We start from the raw sequence: 14,777 nt of genomic DNA on the forward strand, positions 1-14,777 counted from the left end.
CAGAGACATGTTGCTGTTTAAAATGAATGAAGTAATCCATCGACTTGTCACTCCTGAGGGACACGCAGCTGGGTCCAGGTCCAGGTCCAGGTCCAGCAGAGTCTGGTGGGACCTGCTGCTCTGGCCTTCAACACAACACACACAGAGCTTTGAGTGTGAATAATGATGGTGGAGAGATTCGAGTGCTCTGACATGGAGACGAGTCCTGGACAGTCAGAGATCCTGGTCTCACCTCTGAGCTTCGGTCTGGCCGTCATCGTCCCCACACAGACTGGTTTTCGAGGGACGGACTCCCTCCTCTCTGTCCTCACACCGATTCATGCTGCTGAACTCACGTCAGCTCACATACACACTGATCTGGAGAGGAAACACAAATCATTCATGTGCACATCAGCTGAAATCATCCTTTCATGGTTTCTCCTGTCCAAATATCAGCTGCTCCTCCTCTGATTGGCTGTTATCTCATCTTTCATATCAGTGTCAGCTGAATGCAGTCAGACAGCAGTGTGAGGCCGAGCTGCTGTACTTCTATCAGTCCACTAGATGGCGCCATGAAGCTGCAGTGAAGTGAACACACACTTGATGCCTGGACGACCGTTGACATCCACTGACACACACTGACTGAATCTGACAGGAAGCTTCAGTTTGTGGAATATTCAGTAAATTCAACATGACTGAAAGTTTCTTAACGCCTGAACGATCCTCGATATTAACAAAGTGGTCTTGACGTAAAAGTGGACCCACTGTGACAAAGTGTCTCCAGATGATTGTGATGGACCTCAGCTCGACACGTTCGACAGGTTTCACATCGAGAATTGTTCTTTACATTTTGCTGCATTCGTGGATTTTACATTGGATTATTCTGCTGTTGTTCTTTTGCACAAAACCACCATCACCTTTGCACTGCCCTCATTCCCACTGTCTCAGGTTTTGCAGTATAACTTGTATATTACACTCATACTGCACACAGTACATGATTATCTGTGTATATGTGTATGTATATATATGTACTGTATCTTCCTGTCAATCTAATTTAGTTTTCCTTTTTATTTCTTTTGTGATATTGTTCTAAACTTTGCTCTGTTTCAGTGTTTTATTCTCATGTCAAATCTTGGAGGAGCTGTAACTGCATTTTATTGGTCAGTCCTGTTATAAAGACAATGAAGCTCAACGCTGAACCTTGATAAGGAGCCAAAGTCCACAGAGGCAGCGTGATGATTAAACTGAGATCAAAAATGAAGCTTCACTTCACACAAACTAATGTGGCAGCAACAAATATTAGATTTCACCTGTGAGAACAAAGTCCATCAGAACGGCTCCTTGAACAGTTAGATTACTGGATTATTGTATCACTGATGGGTAACGAGTACTTTAATGTTGGAGTCGGTCGACGTGGAGCAACTTTTAACTGTTTTATCGACTTTTAGGAAGTTTAACGAACTGATCATTTGATTTGATTTAAAGTCTTAATTTGAAAAGTAACAAAATGAAGTAAAAGTCAAATATTTATGGAGTAGAAATAATCAAACAAAATACAAGTACTTCTAGACTGTACTTAACTGCAGTACTTGAGTAAATTAGTTTCTTTCCACCACTGAGAGATCCTTTCAAAATAAAAGCCTGTCTCAATCAAGCCCTCTCAGGTCATATGAAAAGAGGAATCTTTGATTTGATTCTTGATCACATTGAAGCACAAAGTGAGAAACAGAAGCGACACTCGTTGCTGTTGGAGTAGAGTTCAGAGCTCTGACAGCTCATTTAGTGACACAGTTACAGATTGAATTGAGAAAAAAGGTTTCAGCTCCTCACAGCCTCTGAATGCTCCTTCCTGCTGTCTCCACATCAACTATTGAGGATCAACTCGCTCTGCTTCTGCTCTTATTCCAGCGTTTACACTCACAAACATCCACACAACATGGCCGATGTTTTTAACGGAGCTGCTTTCACCTCCTTCGTCCAGAGTTCACAGTTAAACTCAGAGTTTGGAGAAACGATGGACGGAGCTGCAGATCGATGCCGTTTGTGCTGAAGCTAAGCTAACGACAGCTTGTGCTAACGAGTAAAACATTTCAGAGTTGATTCTTTACCTTCAGCTGGAGGCTGAGACGGAGAAAACAATCTGTTCCACAACGTCCAGAGAGAATGAAAGTAAAGTCCAAACAGCCAGAGAGGCCTGAGAGAGTTAAACTTTAATCAGATCTGACTGACACTGATATCAGTTATCATCAAGTTCATGTTTCATTGAGTGAATAAAAATAAATTCATGTTGACCCTTGATTGCTGCCGGCTGAGGGCGTGTTCATCTGGGCTGCAGGAAGTGTCTTTAGTGAGCTTTAAAACCTGAGATCACTTTAACTGAGTGTTAGTTACTGTGAACAAATCAAGTTATTCTCTGGTTTTATCAAACACAACTGAAAAAGCAAAACAATCCAATAATTCAATGAACATTTTTAGTTCTGAAGAGACTAAAATCACTGATTTTTACTGTAGTCTGGAAACAAAAACATGCTGAAGTACATATGAGCATGCACCACGACAAACACACTCATGGCTTTAAGTTTCACTTGATGAGTGTTGCTGCTTTGTTCCTGCTGTTCCTGCGTTTCACATCTGGTCGTACAATCGAAGAGTTCAACATGAGCCGCTGATCAGTTTGTCAATCTGACATTTTTAAAAGAACTTCATCACATCTGAGGAAAATTTCAGCTGCTCGTGCTTTTCCATCCCATAATCTGGACGACAACAACAAATCTCAGCTTCTGCCAGCAGGGGCCCGTTGCACAAAACTAGGATAAGGGATTAAGCCGGGATATGTTGGTTATCCTGCCTCAATTTATCCGTGATCCGGTTGCACAAAAGCAGGATAGTGGAAAGTGGGATATGTTATGGGATAAGTTACCATGGAGATTTATTCTGTGGAGCTAGCCTGCTCCAGACCAGGCTAAATTCCAGGATCTATTTAATCTCATCCCTTATCTCAGTCAGCAGTCATCACAAACAGAAACCAATAGTTATTCCACCGCCCACTACACATTGTAATCACATTCAACTAGATCCACCGTCATTATTTAAACATTAACACAAAACATGAGCATCATTCATTTCAATTTTAATTAACATCATTAATTTCAATCATTGTAGATAAATGATGATTTTAGATGTTGCAATCATTAGATAGACAGTTTCCCATAGACTATATATAAAATACACATCCAATATAAATATATGTAGCCCCGGCTAATTTAAGTTACTCTTTAATGTTCAAATAACTGTTTCTTGAAAACTAATATGTTCATGTAAGTCCTGCTCCATATTAATATGTGTTAATGTTAGTAATGTGGTTATTTGAATATAAGTGTTATACTGCAGCTTTAAGTTGGTTGGTTGTAGCGTACGTTACTTGCATGTGGCATCTGCTGACTACAACCTATGCTGTTTCATTTTAATGTTTGTGATTCGCTGCTTGTTAGTGATGTTACATTTCAAGTTGTGTGATTGGTGGTGGGGCTGGGGGGGTGGGGTGGTTGGACGGGAGGAACTAGAAGTACGATGGCGGGAGATATCCGGAGAGAGAGACGAAATAAACGTTTAAAAACAATTACTGAAGAGATTTCTGTGGGCTGATTAACCCAGTCAGCCAGCAATCGTCAGTGTAGGAGTCCTTTCACCACAAGTGGAGGTGAGGAGTGAGACCGACTGCAGACGTGACTGTGTGGAGACGGAGAGCAACGGCTAGCTGCGCTTTTAGGCTAACGCGAAGGAAGACGATTTCTGCCGCCGAGGGTTCTCCACGGTTCATTGCCTGCCTGCCTGCATCTCGTGTTGGCGCTGAGGTGCAAATTCTGAGATTTGTTAGGACACAAACTAAGACACTGTGAGTACTCAGCTTCTGTTTCTGCATTCAAAGTGTGCGGATTTCCACTATACTCGGCCGCCCCGCTCCCCAGCTTCGATCAGGCCTGCAACGTGGGGTTTGTTCATGTTTTGTTTTTTTTCCTTCGTTGCCGGCTTGTACGAGTGTGTGTGTGTGTGTGTGTGTGTGTGTGTGTGTGTGTGTGTGTGTGTGTGTGTGTGTGTGTGTGTGGCTGGGCCCAGAAAAAAAAGGTGTTAACAGCGGTTAAATACAACACCATATTACTGGTTTAGTAAGAGCTTTGAAGGTTATTGCAAGTCAGTGCAAGTATATGGTTTTTTTTTTTGTTTTTTTTCCCTCTCTTTTCTCTTTGTTGTTGTTGTTGTTAATAAACTAAGTCAATTCCTTTGGAACCCTACTTGTCAAGTGATCCTTCTCTAGCGAAATAAAAATGACATTGTTATGTGGTTGAAAGAGTTCATGATAGAGGGTTGACTAACTCATTTGGGAATTAAAAGTTATGAACCTAGGGCGCTGCCTAAGGTAAGGGGTACAGAAAGCGCTACATATAAATACACATCAAAGAGTAACATGATGTTCCTTTACTGAATAAGGATAAATCAAAGCATCAGTTCCTTTCAAAACTGAAGTCACACAGTGACTCTACAATATAGAAAGCACAGAATCAAAGCATATTATACAACACAAGAGTACATACACATTCAAAGGTCTGTATATAATACACCCCACGTCTGCACACCGAAATAAATGCAGGACAAATCCGTACACAACAAATGAACAGACAAATGAATGGATGCAGTATCCTCCCTGCAAGCTTGTATACACACAGTATACAGCACAAACATAAGAGGCCAAATCAATCTAAAAGTCAGGACACTTACCATTCTGCAAGATGTACTTAATCCTATCTCAAGCTTGGTTTTGGGATGTTATTTTATCTGTCACTGTGTGGAAGGAAGGAAGAGTAGATACTACGTGTGAATATGAGCCTGTGCGATGTTAAGGTCAATGTCTGCCTTGTAGAACTTGTAGATAAACTTACCAGCTTTGATGAATGTAGTTTCAGGGAAAGAGAAGGAGAAGGTCTGCAGTGGCATGGCTGACCTAAAGTGGTTTGAATGATAAAACCAGCAAAAAACCAGATTCATCTATTAACTGATGGACAGTTTGAAGAACAACATCACTGAAAACGTTGAATTGGTCTCGCTAGCTAGAAAAAAAAAACTTACAGATACAGTTGACTATTACACTAACTGCCATCCATGTTAAACCTCCACTGTCCTCTCACTGTCAGTTTTATAGTGTTCTGTGCTTCAAATTTGTGACAGAGTTTTCACATATATCAGAATCCTAAGTGTGGTCTGTGCAGGTCCCCTCAGCGGCCACCGGAGGGGGCAACGACAGACAGGCAGACACAGACAGAGCCTTTAGGATGAGGCAACATGAGGGGAGGTGGCGAATCAGAGGCAGGTTAAGGTCGAAGGTCAAATGGGAATAAGACTACCTTTAGGTTCGGTTCCAGGTCCAGATCCAGCTGCAGGGTCAGACAGGAGGCTGGGGAGACGAGGGAGGGTGGGTGGATGAGACAGCCGAGGACAGAGGACATCCAGAGCAGCCAGGAGTTTGTCTGCAAGAGAATGACAAAAGAGTAGCATGCAGCATTATCCCATCAACATTTTATATCTTGTATACAATTTTTCCAAATATATTTCTAACTCAATAAGGTCTTGGCTAAACTTGAGTTAAACTGAGTCAACAACCTGACAACGCCACCCTGGGAATACATCATGTTATTAATTATTACTTTGACCACACAGGTAAGATTCACAAAGAATTAACAGAGACGTGGTTTTGAGTTGATAAAAAGAGTTTTCTTTTGTTTTTAATCTCCTTCAGTGATGCAAAACATCACAAACAATATGACATAAAAGAACATAAAACTGAAGGAAGATTGTTCAGTGTCTCGGCTTCAGTGATTTTTAAATAATTAAAAACATACTAAGAAGAGCCTAGAAAAAAAATAGGAAGGTGGAGGGCATGACTAAAAAAAAGGAAACATACAAAGGTGACACACTTTTAGGTTGGTATTAAAATAAAACACTGCAAACAAAGCACACTAAAATATAAAAGAACACACAAGGGAATAAATAAGTCAAATCACACAGCCACCTTTTACACGGTAAAGCACAAGGCCACCTCTGTATGAATCAGCCAGTTTTAAAATGTAGTTACACAAAAACAAACCTCACAACCCTAAAACAAGCTACAATCTTTGGTAAAATGTAAAATGAATTAAGAATATACAAAAAAATAAAAAATAAAAGATATATGCATAAATACACTAAAATCATTGAATAAAACCTCGCACTTAAACCCAATTAAAGAAATTAAAAACTCAGGTGAGTTTCAACAAGCACAAAGCAGCAGTGGCAGTCACTGCTGCAAAGACACAAACACAGGTTAGACAATCTTGCTGTCTGTGCGTTGCTCACTGAAACACTACAACAATAGTAAAATTACCTTGGCTGTACAACACCCGATCAACGCTCAAGTTGACCGGCCGTGGACACAAACACGGACAGCGAGAGAGAGAGAGAGAGAGAGAGAGAGAGAGAGAGAGAGAGAGAGCGAGAGAGAGAGAGAGAGAGAGAGAGAGAGAGACAAAGGTCAAAGCTCAAGGTGTTAAAGGAGTATCTCATTGTTCTTTAGCAGTGGGTCCAAGACTTCAACACAGATAAACTGTTGTGTCCGTAGTCACTTGTCTCCATCTAGTGGACAAAACAAGCCATTGCACCCACCTTTGGAAGTAACAACGACCATTAGTCCTACACTTCCAAACCATTAAAAAGCAGTGATTTTGACCTCAAATCAAATGGAAATGCAATCAATGGAACCCAACGACTATTGTTAGCAGAAGTAAAGTCTTTTTTTTTTTTTTTGTTCTATTCCACAAAGGGCCAAGTGGCCGAAGGTTTTCTCTGTAGCTGAGCAGCAGCACAACAGACTTGACTCATTTCATCAGCTGATCCCAGTCTTCAGACAGCTGATTGGTTGATTGACTGCGTGCTCTTGATCGGTCGGAGGAAAAAACCTGCAGCCGCACGGCCCTTTTTGGGAATAGTTTGGACGTGCCTCTGGTAGAATGAAATGCATTGCCCCCTTTCTCTATGTCTTAAGCATTTACTTATTTTTCACTCCTTCATTTATTTATTTGTTTGTTTGTTCTTGTAGCTGTTTAAATGATTTGTTCATCCTCATGTCTGGTGATTACAGTTATCCATATATCATTAAGGAATGTTTCACATGCAGTATTTTATGTCTGCCCTTTTCCTGCAGTAGCTTTTTCAATGTTTAAACCTTTTGTTTCTCAAATAAATGAGTTTAAGAAAAGACAGTGCCTTTGTGTTTTTCACTTTCTTGTATCCCTTTCTATGTCAGTCTTCAAGGAGTGTAGTGTAGAAAAAATATTTATTTAAAACATGACGGTAAACAACAACACAACCACAAATGAGTGAACAATAAAGAGCAATGGCTGTCAAAGTGGATAAGTGGTCTGGTGTAATAGTCAGTACGCTTACGGGACCCAAATGATTATTTTCTCACTGTCTTCTGCTTTTATGGCTCCAATGTTTCACGGGATCTCGAGCGTTTCTCCATACAGGCCTGCAACAGTCTCCAAACCACTCACTTGGAGGAGGAGTGCAGCGACAAGTGCATCCCTGCGACTCTTTCAGATCCTCAGTGTGTTCGCCCGGTTCTTGTTGAAAGCCCAAGAACGGTCTGAAGCAATCTTCAGTTCACAGTCAAAGTATTTATTGAGGTCACATATAAAGTAATACAGCGCTGGTCTCAGACTGACAGAGCTCCCGCAGGATCTCCGCCAGAATGAGCATAGTTGTCAGACAAAAGTTCACATTTATCATGTTGGGTTTGACCAAACCCTGTACAATAATCAGATATACGTTACAGAATATAAGTGGTCAGTTCCCAAGGCCTGGGCATACCATATCTTGTTCTGGACAGGTGATAAACAACCTGCATGAGGGTGTGTTGTGTGAAGCAAGTATCTAAATACAATGGACATCACAAACAGAGAAGAGGAGACAAGACTGTCAACAACCAGAGTGCCACCTGCCTTTTTGTTATGAGAAGTGGAGAAGTGGCTCTCACCAGTCATGTTATCCTTACGACTCTAGGCTATGAAAGACATTCATGTAGGTTAAAGATCATGGGATGAAAACACATGAGATGACCTTAAAGGGCCTGATCTTTGCAGTTTCAGCTCAGTTCCTTCTCTTTGTCTCCTCCATGTTTCTGTGGCAGGAAGCTTCTCTTTAGCTTTTCTTGCTTGTGTAGAAAGAGGAACGATCAGCCGGCCTGTGAGGAGCCACGTTCCTCTGACGGTCTTTGATTTGAACTTCGGGACCCAGAACTCCTGCGTGGTGACCTGAGCTGTGTCCCAATTCAGGGGCTGCATCCTTTGGAGGATGGATTTGAAGGCCGATTACTTCATAACGCTGCGCGAAGGCTGTCCCAATTCGTCCAAATTCGAAGGATCCTCCAAATGCAGCCGACAAATGCGTCCTCCTTTTCCCTGTATTTGGAGGATGCGTCGCTACTATCCTTCACGGCCTCCCATATCCCAAGATGCTTTGCGCACCGATTGTTTTTTTTTTAATAATGGCGACCTGTTGATATGAGGAGCTCAGTTAACAGTGAGCCTTATTAAAACTCTTCACTTACAAATGTTACAAGCTCGCATGTCAACTAATATCTTATTTTGGGTGAATACTCGATTGTGATTGGCTGCAGGGTCTCCGTTAAAAAGTGTTGTAGGACAACTATAAAAAAGTTCCGGTCAAATAGCCTGATTGTTCTCAATTATTGCGCTGGCTCAAACGCTAGTTGGTAACCGTGGCAACAGAAACTCAGAACATACGTTATTTCACAGTTTATTTAACACAACGGCAAGACAGGAGACAACATGAGTGATTTTATAGTTTCCTTTAACCACATTTAATGATCAGAGTGAATGGTGGATAATATTTCTTGCAATAAAAATGATTTAGGAAACTATCTGTGGACTTTGAGTCTTTGAAACAAAATTTGGCATCATCCTCTGGACACACACAAGCGGTAAGAGGTGCACTTGCCCTCTGAAATGATACTTTGTATCACGTAACATAACGTTAAGCAATCATGTCACTTCCCTCCACTGATTAGGTCTAATATAACAGTTGCGCCGACCGAGCTGCAGGTTCTGTGGCCAGAGCCGGTTACCTTGGCAACGCGTCACAACGAGCGATATTAAATAGTCCACTCAGTCGATTTTAACGGTAAAAAAAAACCAACATTAACGTATTAATAATTGACTTAATATTATTTCTTTCGTAAGTGACCATGGTATAAGCGGGATAACGCCCTTCGAGGTGTCCATTATCAGAAATGAATGGACGACGCGGAGGCGTGAACCGTCCGACGCGAAGCTGTGAAGATATTCACATCAGGTGAATTTGTAAGTTGTATAAGAAACTACATTTCGCGCCTCTTACAAGCGATGGGAGCTGTACGGGCGCATCTCTGCACCCCGTACGTGTGTTTTTCCCGGGTTAGGAGGGAAGAAGTTATGACGTCGTGACGCAATCACGAAATGCTCCGAAGGCTAGACCGTCCCATTCAACGATAGTTGATGCGGCCGACGGAGGATCCTCCGAAGGACCCAGCCTCCGGAGACCGCGTAGGCTGGGTCCTCCGAAGGATGCAGCCCCTGAATTGGGACACACCTCTGGTCACTGACCAGGGGCCTCATTTATAAAACTTGCTTACGCACAAAACGGGGCTTGAAAGTTGCGTACGCAACTTCCTACGCAAAGGTTGTGATTTATAAAAATAAACTTAGCGTGAGAATGTGCGCAGCGGTACGCCAACTTTGATGCTTGCGTACGAACATTTTGGAGACGGGGAAACTGGCGGTGCAGATGGTGAGGTGGTGAATTGAAGCCAGATTGATCTCATACATTTAATGTCATCACATATCAGACTTATAGACCCGCGTAATCATAAACACCCAAGTCTGCAGTGTTATAGATGTGTTCCTTTAGTGAGCCGTTAGGCCTACTACTGTATGCACAATGTTCATATATCATACTTCTATCTTCAAATGATACAGTGCGGTGGATGGCACTGATGGATTAGTAGTAATTCTGATAAGGTGTGTAACAATCATTCAATTTGCTAAGTAAGCATATAAATAGTGCGGTGACACTCGTGCGTAATGCTGCACAATGGATGCGCTGGCACTGCTGGAGGATCACGCAAATGGTAGGATCAGGATGGAGAGAAGTTTTAGGGACCACGGAGATTTCCTAGCCCATGATGATGACTGGCTAAGCCGATTTAGATTCCCTAGAGCGGTGCTCTTGGATCTATGTGCTGAACTGGGCCCAGTGTCAGATAGACCCACCCGCCGGAACCGCGCCATCCCGGCGCATATCCAGGTGCTGACCACTCTGGGGTTTCTGGCGACTGGCTCCTTTCAGTGGGAATTAGCAGACAGGTAAGTGTTTGATATGATTAATATTATATAATGTTACATTGTCTGTCGAAAGCCCCTTTTGGGTATGATATAATTCAGTTAAATTGTGTCCTTAGGTCTGGGATATTTGCAGCAATGTCCGGTTTCCCAAATATAATCGACGCAATTAACTGCACTCACATTGCTATAAGGGCTCAGAGTGAAAATGAATTTGCTTATGTGAATCGAAAAAATGTGCATTCACTCAATGTACAAATTATTTGTACCTCGGACATGATCTTGACGAATGTAGTGGCACGGTGGCCTGGGTCAACACATGACTCATTCATCCTGATGCACAGTAGTGTAGGGATCTGTAATTTCTGCCACACATCGCTCTGTGGCACTGGAACTATTCACTGCGGTGACGATGTGCCGCCACTCATTTTTTTTTTTTTTTAAATTGTATTCGTGATGCCACTACTGTGACCACCAAACAAAATATCCTTTCTGGCCTCCACCTCACCCACAAGCACCTCGATTTCAGTCTCCGTAAAATTTCTTTTTCTTTTCTCTGCCATGATCGAACGTAAAATGCCATTGATCAGCAGGCATATTTATATGCAAAGACATTCATGAGGTACTTTGCATTGACCATTCATGGTAAAATGTGGGTGTGTCGGAGGCGGGATGTGAGGTGAATCCACCTGCGCAATCTTCCAGGTGGAGTGTGATTTATAAAGGGAAAATTGCGTGCAGGTGTGAGTACGCACGTTTTATAAATCCGAATATTTTTTGGCGTACGCCATTTTCAGCTTTTGGGCGTACGCACACTTTTAGTATGGATTCTACGCAATGTTTTATAAATGAGGCCCCAGGTGAGCCTGTGAAGCTCAGTGTGATGCTGCCCTCTGGTGGCTGCAGCAGTCTGTGCTGCTGATGGTTTGTGTGGATTTTCATTGTGATGGTTGACTTTGAAGAGTTGCTGCTGGATGTTGATGTTTGTCTTCTTTCTGTTCATGAAGCTTTATTGAAACAGGAGTCCGTCTCTGCTGGTCTTTTACTGGAACAGCTTCAAATATTCTCACAGCTTCACACCATGTTTTCATTGGTTTGAAGAAAACTGTGCACATCCAGAGTTTTTGAAGACGCTGATTGATTTTCTCTTCAGTTCCTGAAATGAATCCAGTGTGAACCATCAGAAATAAAGACAGACTTGCTGCAGCGTTAATGTAAATGATTCAAGTATCAATAAAGGTCCAGTGTGTCAGAGATGGCCAGAACTTTAGAGTCAAACCACTGCCACTGTCCTCCTGGCCTGCTGCTCTGACATCATGCAGAACCCTCAGTGGGGGGACAGTGGGCCATCAGAGTTTGTGGTCGGGGACCTCTCACACCTGGTGTAGAAGGTGTTGAAGCACAGACCTGCTGTTTTGTATATGCTGATATATGTTGTTGTTGTTGTGCTCAGGGATTCTCTGAGACTCCCAGTCATGACACTCCATGCATCCTGGAGCTTGTCAGTTGCTTCTGGAGTCCATCACCTTCCTGTGGTCCTGGATGGTTTAGTCCTCTTCAGGTGCTGTCTCAATGTTGGGACCATCTGTATGATGCAGTGATCTGAGAGTCCAGGACACCCACAAGGACGATGGACGAGATTTCTCTCTGGATACTGGAGTAATGTTGATGTGTTTTTACTGCGTCCAGCTGTTGGTGGTGTAAAAACATGTCGCTGTCGTTATCTGTCGCAATCTGAGCGTTTTCTGTCTTTTGACAACAGAAATCCATGTGGGTGTCTGTTGAGTTTCTTGTGAAAATCGACAAAATGAGCATCTGAAGACACATAAAGACGTCTCGACTGTGTCATGAAATTGCTGCCACTGTAAAATAAACATTTCCAGTTGAGGTCATTCAGTCTGTGAAGGAGTTTTGAGTCTGAACGAGCTGCAGTGACTTTTAGTGTTGTTCTTTTTATGCAATGCAGGACTGGACTTCAGGGCCCGACTGAACCTCCTGACGTCTGTCTTCAGAGGACAGATGGACCATCACTGTGGGAGAGGAGGCGTCTGGACTGTCCTGCAGTACTGACGGTCCACCTCACGTAAAAACACCAACACTAAACGACTGCTTGGATTCAGGAATGAACCGTCTCCTGCAGACATGCTTGATTTAAAGCTTGGATTTTGTAGACTTGGTCAGCTGTGTTAGTGTTTTCTTTGCTTCTTCTTTTAATGAGCATAGTTTGAAAAATAGGCGGTCAGTGCACCCATAAAGTCCACCTCTCTGTTTACAGGGAACTTTCAAGGTAAATTTGTTGGATTTATCCAGAAAAAATATGGCTAAACTGAAAAATGAATGTCCTGTTCGACGTATGGTTGATTACCTTAATATATGATGAAATGATGTCTTCAGTGGGTCATCACATACAGATTAAGTCCATATGACTTCTCACTTTTTATGATTCGGACTAAACTAAGTACTAAGATTTAGACTAACCTGTCATATAAACTGAGTTTGTTTTCCATCCAGAATAGTTGGTTCCCATTTCAGACCTCCTCGTGTCTCATGCTCTTCATGCTGCTGCACCTTTAAACCTTCCTGTTAAAACCCCTGATGATAAAAACAGCTGATGCAGCGAGTGTGCTGCCTGGGCGTCTGAAACATCTCATCTTTGGAAACTGTCTTCATGTTGCTGCTGCAAATCATCCAAACCTTTCACACTTCAGGGCTTGAACCCAGGAGGCTCCAGTGTCACGCTGACAAACCCTGATTTGCTGCCAGTAAAAATGCAGTGAAGTAACTCATTAACTGATTGTTTTCAAGCTAAAATTTTTCAATTCATCTTTTTTTTTGCATGGATTCCTGGAAGGAGTTGAAAAGCATCCCACATTTGAATTTCCTGAATGTGTTTGATGCAGAATTAATATCCTGTTAATTTTCTGCATGTTACACTCAGAATTTGAAGCCTCCTCTTTAAATCTGGAAATCGGTGCTCCACATGTGTGTTTGGCCTTCAGAAGTGACTGATGAACGTCTCAAAGCCCGATGCCTCCAGCGTCAGTGCTGAAACACTGACTCTAACCCTGCATGTGAATCAGGAGTTTGCGTCTCATTGGTGTACTTTCCGCTCAGTTTTGTTGCGTGTACGCTGTGAAGTGGAGTTTTGTTGCGCTCATCGATTAGCGAATGGCTCCTTCGTTCATCTTTCTTTTCAGTCATCATTTGACTTCTTTCTTTGACTCTTTCTCTTTCTCTTGGCAGCCATTTCATTCTCCTCTTTTCTCTCTTTGTTGCTGTTTCTTTGACTCGTCCCCTAATGGTGCTGTTTCATCATTTGTGTGTTTCAGTCGATATCAGCAATAAAGTTTTTTTTTCAGTTCTGTTTTGTTGTTGAACAGAACAACTGAAACTTTTCTTGTTTTTGTGTCAGAAGTAAAATAAAGTTCAGTAATGTACTGTACTTAAGTACAATTTTAAGGTACTTGTACTTTGCTTGAGTATTTCTACTTCCTGCTACTTTCTTCTGCATTTCTTCCAAAGCTTCAGTTACTTTGGAGATTCACATTATTACTACAAAATATGATCAGAGAATAAACGATGAAGTAAAATTACAGATGAAACTGCAGTATAAAAGTACTGTGAGATGATCCATTCCGAGTACTTTTACTTTGTTCTTTAAGTATGCTCCTTCTGTACTTGTACTCCAGTACAATGTTGATGTGAGTACTTCTCCCTCAGAAATACTAGAAATATCAATAAAAGGCAGAATAAAAAGCTGGGGCCTTTCAGACTTTCTACTTCCTGTTTCCTGTCATTGATGCACATTTGAAATAAAGGTTTTCAGTCATAAAATGTGCTTTTTAAAGAGAAATAGATGAGATAAAGGAGATTAAAGCTCTTTGTGAAGGACATGAGACTGTTTCTGTGTCTGTGACAACAGTGAGGAAAGTCTGTCTCACGTCTCTCTCTCTCTCTCTCGCTCTCTCTCTCTCTCTCTCTCGCTCTCTCTGTCTCCTGCTGCTGCTTCCGTGTGGTGCTGTTACGCTGCTTCCTGTCTGAACTTTACTTTCACTTACTGTTGTCGGTGTGTCGCAGTTTGTTTTCTCCTCTGAAGCTCCAGCTGAAGGTAAAGTAACTCATTTCAGGTGTTTTTTACTCAAGGTGTCGTTAGCTTAGCTTCAGCACAAACGGCATCGATCTGCAGCTCCGTCCATCGTTTCTCCAAACTCAAGTACTGTTATTAAGTACAGTCTGGAAGTACTTGTATTTTACTTGAATATTTCTGCTATTTTAAATTTCTCCTGTGTAAATATTTGACTTTCTCCTTCACTTATCGATGATCGAGGATCATTCAGGCGAAAAGAAACTTTCAGTCATGTTGAATTTACT

The 14,777-nt window shown here is 42.0% G+C and overlaps 3 protein-coding genes across 3 annotated transcripts in view; 1 reads left to right on the forward strand and 2 right to left on the reverse strand.

Moving 5' to 3' along the window:
- Positions 1 to 14,777, reverse strand: part of LOC143317615 (uncharacterized) — a 238,911-nt gene that overhangs the window by 150,941 nt on the left and 73,193 nt on the right. The gene's annotated exons all lie outside the window — the stretch shown is intronic.
- Positions 1 to 14,777, reverse strand: part of LOC143317620 (uncharacterized) — a 176,513-nt gene that overhangs the window by 124,367 nt on the left and 37,369 nt on the right. The window lies entirely within an intron of this gene.
- The window catches only part of LOC143317619 (uncharacterized), a 107,141-nt gene that overhangs the window by 91,956 nt on the left and 408 nt on the right, over positions 1 to 14,777 (forward strand). The window lies entirely within an intron of this gene.

Source organism: Chaetodon auriga (genome assembly GCF_051107435.1).
Source record: "Chaetodon auriga isolate fChaAug3 chromosome 23 unlocalized genomic scaffold, fChaAug3.hap1 SUPER_23_unloc_1, whole genome shotgun sequence".
Classification (NCBI taxonomy): domain Eukaryota; kingdom Metazoa; phylum Chordata; class Actinopteri; order Chaetodontiformes; family Chaetodontidae; genus Chaetodon; species Chaetodon auriga.